We start from the raw sequence: 6,552 nt of genomic DNA on the forward strand, positions 1-6,552 counted from the left end.
GATGGCAACACAAACAGTGATCCTCTTGATTCGTACTGAAGCCTTTTATCCGCTTCAGAGGAACCTTTAAAGCATTTCTTGGATTCATTGAAAGAATGATGACAGAAAGTAAAACCTGTTTTAATGTTCTTATCGGCGCCTGACTGTTAAAGTGCTTTAATGTTTTGCATCAGAGTTCTTAGATTTGATGTAAGTAATTGTAACAGTTGTGCAACTCATGACACCGAACTAAAACAACTATTCATACATTTTCTTTTTTGTATATTTATTGGGAATTTACAGTATAAAATGTGGGAAGTGCACGAGAAGTATCAGCATGTAACAAAAACAAAACTTTTCCAGTTTGAAATATACATTTTACAGGATCAAAGTCAATATGAGATTCTGATATAAGCTTGTTTAGTCTATAAGGAGAATAACATGTTCAGTCTGTCAGCTTTGTGTCGTAGTGTTCGATCTCAACCTTAACTTTTATTTAACCAGCGCTGCGTTCTTTGTTGTTTTTAGTTGATGTTTTACATCGTTTAGCAAGAATTGAATGATTCCAGTTTCCCTTGATTGTTTTTCGGGGATGTATCACGATGGTATGCTGGGAGGTTGATAATGAGAGTCTCGTATATGGAAGATGTAAGACCCTTAACAGAAGTATTCATACATTTCATAATGAATATAAATGTGAGGCTGTTGGGACGTGGAGCAAAGAACGGGAGGAGATTCATGAACAAAAGCCCGTCGCAGCGTCATCACTGAATTGAAGTTAAGGACAAAACACAGACCTTCATGTTTCTTCATACTTCTCAAAAGACCCTGCTGAAATTTATAATAATAAAATATGTTCTGACAAACTGTAAGAATTCTGTGGACATCTTTTCTTGGAGCATTGAAGAGTTATGTAATTTAGGAAATTGTATTAAACTATTCTAGCAAAGTTGCTCCGTGTTTGTTAACTACGACCTTGAATTCACTTTGGCACGAGGAACTAAAGAACTGTCACTGTATGTCGTTATAAGTTCTTATTTAGTTAGACCTTTAGACACGACTTGAATAAGTCTCGTCTTAAAATCTTCATTAGAAAACTGACAGTTCAGGTCCTTGATTGTGTTTAATATATTCTCTTTACTCTAGTTATAGAGTATAATATATTCTCTTTACTCTAGTTATAGAGTATAATATATTCTCTTTACTCTAATCTTTAATCGAGCTCGTGGACAGAAGAATGATTTGTGTTTATTTGAGGAAAACTTGGCAGGTATATGAACAACCTCTATCCCTGCCGTGCCTAACAACGAACTCCTAAAAAATCACTAATTTACGGCCTCTTGTTTAATTTTACCCGTGAACTCTTGAAGATAAATTCATGTTTGACGTATGTTTTGGTCAATAGTGTGTTCAGACTCTTCATTGAGCGTCTTGACTAAAGTTTATAAGTTAAACAGCAGAAGAAAGATATTGTGACTCACTCTGAACATGTTGAATAGATGCTTCCACGGACTGAAAGTGCACTGTGCACGTTATCATCATGGACAGTATAACATGGCACCGTGTACACAGAGATACAGCAGAGCACATTGTCATTCTGTCAGGCAGCCTTCAGGCGGCTCGGCTCAGCTCCAAATAGATGCGATGATGTGTGTCATTTGTGAGCTGCAGCTCTTAAAGGGTACTCGCTGAAGGTGAAGCGTTCATATGAAATAATCATCCATCAGATTTGATGCTGCGGGCTGTCTGTTGTCTGCTGCCGTGTGAATGCAGAGTGACAGGTAACGCTGTGTGCAGAGCTGTGAGGTAATGTGAAAGATAATTGCCACTTCAGTGTCATGAAGACAAAGAAATGAATAAGTGTTTGATATTGATTTGAATACATTCTCCTGTTATTTCCTAACTTTAGAGTTTTATAAGTCACATTGTTCTCATTGAAACATAAAACTATTGATTTATCAGATCTGGATCCTTATTTGCATATTGTTCTTTATTCATTTGTTTTATTGTAAAGTCTTTCCTTCTTTTTGGTGCTTTTTGTAGTTTTATCAAACTTCCAAATCATTTAAAGATCATCTATCTGTCAGCTAATGCAAGGAGCATAAAGGTGCCATAATACCTATAATGTTTAATGTAATCATGACATTTATTTGAGGGATTATCACCATTTCTCGTGTATTTATTTATAGTTTTACCGTCAAATAAACTGGTTTAAATAATCTGGATAACCTGTTGCTTGTGAGGAGATAAACCACAACTGATGTGTGACTTTTTCCAGATCTAAGAGTTGATTTATACAAATTAATGCACATTAAAAGCAGATACAAAGTAAGTAAGTGCTTCCTGTTGCACTTTGCCTCCATGGAGCTGGTTGGTAGGAGCTCTTCTTGTATCTTCAGGTGATTTAGAAGACGGTGAAACCGGATTCTTGCAGCTCCTCATGAGTTTAAAGCCAGAGTTTTGCAGCAGTAAAAGTGGTCGCTCTACAATGGCAATGTCTTTAGGTGGAATTGCCAATTACTGTTGGTTAATTATGTGTAACCGCTTCACATCTGTCCTTCCCGTGGACGACCGATCCTCGTGGATCCGTGCCCTATACATCGACCATGCATAATTAAGTCCTGATTAAACCATACATCTTGCTGCAGAGCCGAACACCTGGATGCACCCCACCTGGGACACGCAGCAAGAAAAACTACACTTTTGAGCGTTGGCAGAAGCAGTTAGGGAAACAACACTTGGCCCATTATTTTACTTTTCATTATTTAGCCCATTAGTGATGTGCAGACACTTCCCCGCTGAAGCCAGCTGGGCAAACCCATCTCATTTGCACAACAATGAATCTTTTCCAGCTGTGTTAACTCGTCCAACACCTCCTCAGACGTGTAAATCCAAAATATATCCCTCAGGGGACTTCTCTGTTACTTAGTGAAGTAAGTTCATTGCACTAAAGCTTGTGAATAAAACTGGTTGATGTGACAGTATTTAATGAGGCAATTTTGTTGATATGCCTGATATGAAATATATTCAAAACACTACACAGTTAGAGTTAAGGGGCTGAGCTTTTGGTAAATCCTTGGTTTGGATTGGGAACGATTGTGTTAAAATGTAATGTGAACCAAACTCTTTCCCTAACCTTCAGGGTAACATTGATATGTTTGCATGCTAAAGTGACTAAAGGCTGCAACACTTTTTGAAATCGGTCCAGTATTGAGCGAGAGCTCTGCAGCTGGCAGAGTCACAAACATGTACAAAATCATTTTTGTACAATACAAATGTAATTTCTAGAAAGCAGGGTTGAGCACCATGACTCTGAGCCAGATCGTGAGCAGAAAACAGACTAATAAGAAATAATAAAACAGGTGTTGGATGAGCTGTTTCACGTCTCTGCAGAATTGTATTCCACCGACTGAGCAAGATGCCTGTACTTAGAACGACTGGTAACAAGCGCTCTCACTTCCACTTGCTGTACTCTGGGAACACACTAAAGCTCCTGCCCCTCTTCATCTGTTTCACTCTTTATACACTGTTTCCTCAGCTCCTCTCTCTCTCTCTCTCTCTCTCGCTCGCTCGCTCTCTCAGCTCTGCTAAGTATGAAGTTACCAAAAGAAAACCTCTCATTCTGCTGAAAAAACACAACCTGCTCGCCAAACCACACCTCAACGACGGTCCAGACCAAAACCTCTCCGTGAAGGTGGAATCTGATCTGTGCTGAAAATCCCTCTTCCCTGGTCTTTCTCTGCCTCTTGTTTTTGGCTAAGAAGTTCCAAATGGGTGGAGGGAATGTGCTGGATAATGAGAGAACTGGAGCAATTGAATAAAATAGTGTGGCCGGAATAAAGTGTCCCCGTCCAAGATTTATAATTTAAAATGAACGGCAGATGCAAATCTCTCGTGGGAGTCTGCAAGAAAGAAAAACAAGCCACTTGCCCCATTTCTGATTACCACAAGGAGGCTGATGTGAATAGTTGTTTTTCACAGCTGGGAGCTTGTAATCATAGTAAATCAAACAGGGGGTAGGACTTATCAGTGGAGTTAACTGCTGTCACTCTGTTGGGTTGGAAGTCTGTAAAACAGTATTTACTCCAGCTAAGTTTCAGAAAGCTCAAAATCACCCTCAAAGCAGAAAAAAGCCAAAGACAACATAAGTGTAAAAAGGACGAGAGCGTTGACGAGAGCGTTGACGAGAGCGTTGACGAGAGCGTTGACGAGAGCGTTGACGAGAGCGGAGCGTTGACGAGAGCGTTGACGGTGACGTCTGCATGAAGTCGATGAAGGATCAGAATGATCCGTGTGAAACTCTCCACCTCTCTTAAGCACTAAAGAAAGGGTGTCGTCACGAATGCACCAAGCTGCTCTCAATTATTAATTAGGAGTCCTGAACAACAGGTGACCTGGAGAACCCTGCAGATTTGATTTGCAGCCTGTTATTGTGCACAGACGGCTTGATGTCTTTGTGAAGCGTTAAACACACAGTGAACCTACAACAGGTGAAGTTAACGTCCAAGTGTCACTTCAACAATCATAAATGTGAACGTTTTAACTTTTTAAATAAATTATAGTTTTGTCTTTTATCTTCAACACAATGACATAATCGTCACAGTTAGTGTTTAACGACGTCTGTCTCGTCTTAGTCATGGGGAAAAGGTTGTTGACGACAATACTACAACCAACAGAGCAACAGAGCAACAGAGCAACAGAGCAACAACAGACCAACAGACCAACAGAGCAACAACAGACCAACAGACCAACAGACCAACAGACCAACAGAGCAACAACAGACCAACAGACCAACAGACCAACATAACAACAGACCAACAGAGCAACAACAGACCAACAGAGCAACAACAGACCAACATAACAACAGACCAACAGAACAACAACAGACCAACAGACCAACAGACCAACATCACGAGCAGCATGCAGCTAGTGATGGTTAAAAACAAGAATAAGCTTCACATGCTGGTCACAAAACAGTGGCTGGTCTGTAGTAACACTATACTATATATATATATATATATATATATATACACTATATATATTTATAATTTCACAGGCTCGATTTAAGCAGGGCCGCAGGGACAAGCCGGGGGCCGGCTGGAGGCTGTGTCAATCAACCCTGTCGCCTAAAAGAAACACGTTTGTTTGGCTCTACCAGACTACCAAACACATTTCAGCAGAAGAGTAAAGTGATGGCTAGCAACAGTTTGTGGAATCCAGTGCGACGTTCTTAGTTTCTCTGGCATTATGAAGCCAACGACAAACTTTTAATGACCAACCTCTCGAACCCACAGGAAGGAAGAGTTTCACCGTCAAGATGTTGTGGAGAATCTTTTTTAGTCTGTTGCAACACGAGGAACACAAACACCACCTGAGGCTAAAAATGTTCCTGCAGCTTCCTGAATTAATGAAGGAATTGTGGCTTCACCTGCTCGCTGTGTGACATGAAAACTGCAGCTGCACACACCTAATGTATTTCTTCTTCCTTTCTTTGAGGTATTTAAGGTCGGACGTGTTTGTGCCTCATCATTTTGTCATCCAGCTCCTTCCTGATGCGTGCCGTGAGATCAGACCGGGTGTTTTCTTCCACTCCAGGGCTGCAGTGCTACGAGAGGCATCTCATCCCAGAGGGGAGGTGACAGTCAGGAACAAAAGGAAGCAATGTCGTCAGGTCTGCACGTCCGTCTTCCCCGCTCCAAAAAAAAGCTGTCAGTTAATGTTAGGGGTGATTGTGAAGAGAGGCTGGTGGATAACATGGAAAACAAGTTTCTACAGCTTTGTTAATGAGCTGCGTTAGTGATTATAGAAATATGGCTGATAAATATCAGAATGCACTAAAACGGGAAGGAAACTTTAAACTTCAGGAAGATAGAAACTATCATAGAAAACCAAACAGCCAATCAGTGGGATGGAGAAGAAGATTAAAGACATACGACACACAAACAGCCATAAACATGATATACAAACAATATTCATATATGCATGTGATGTGTGCAACCAACACCAACAGACCAAGACACATGTGCTATAATAAAATGTTGAATACCTGAGAACTCAAAGTTGTATTGTGTTTGGATTTGTCCAGCTAAGGAGGAATCTAAGTAACGACAACCTTGTTGACACTTTCAGTAATAGCATCAGTAAAACCTGTGGATGTGTTACCTCCTCACTTTCATGTTAAGTGTGACAATGTGTTCTGTTTATCACCTCCTCTGTATTCCTCTCATCTCTCCTGCCGCCTCAATAAAGAAAAATAAAATGCTGCATTGGCATCCTCGTTTCCCCTTTGGGAGCACAGGGAAAGATGGTGTTTGGGGTAAATGTAACGTATGTAGATGTAGGAACGAGTTTGCACTTTGCATGCGTCCTGCAGATGTTTCACTGTGCTCGAGCTTCACCACCAAGACAAATGTGGAAAAGTCAAATTAAGGGTTTCTTTAGCTACAGGGGGAAAATAATTTCCTGTTAATTTAGTTTTATTATGACATGAACCTCTATCAATTCTATTAGTGTGGATTTCAGTGAATTCAACATAATGAGAAACATTTAATAGTAATTTTACTGTCCATTAGG

At 40.2% G+C, this 6,552-nt stretch overlaps 1 long non-coding RNA gene across 1 annotated transcript; it reads left to right on the forward strand.

Annotated features, from left to right (window-relative positions):
• The first annotated feature begins 4,403 nt into the window (after window positions 1–4,403).
• On the forward strand, window positions 4,404–6,289 carry LOC115014948 (uncharacterized). The gene is made up of 2 exons (XR_003832960.1): window positions 4,404–4,469; window positions 5,485–6,289. It is a non-coding gene; the product is annotated as an uncharacterized LOC115014948 (long non-coding RNA).
• Window positions 6,290–6,552: the final 263 nt, after the last annotated feature.

The sequence above is a fragment of the Cottoperca gobio genome, chromosome 10 (assembly GCF_900634415.1).
Source record: "Cottoperca gobio chromosome 10, fCotGob3.1, whole genome shotgun sequence".
NCBI lineage: Eukaryota > Metazoa > Chordata > Actinopteri > Perciformes > Bovichtidae > Cottoperca > Cottoperca gobio.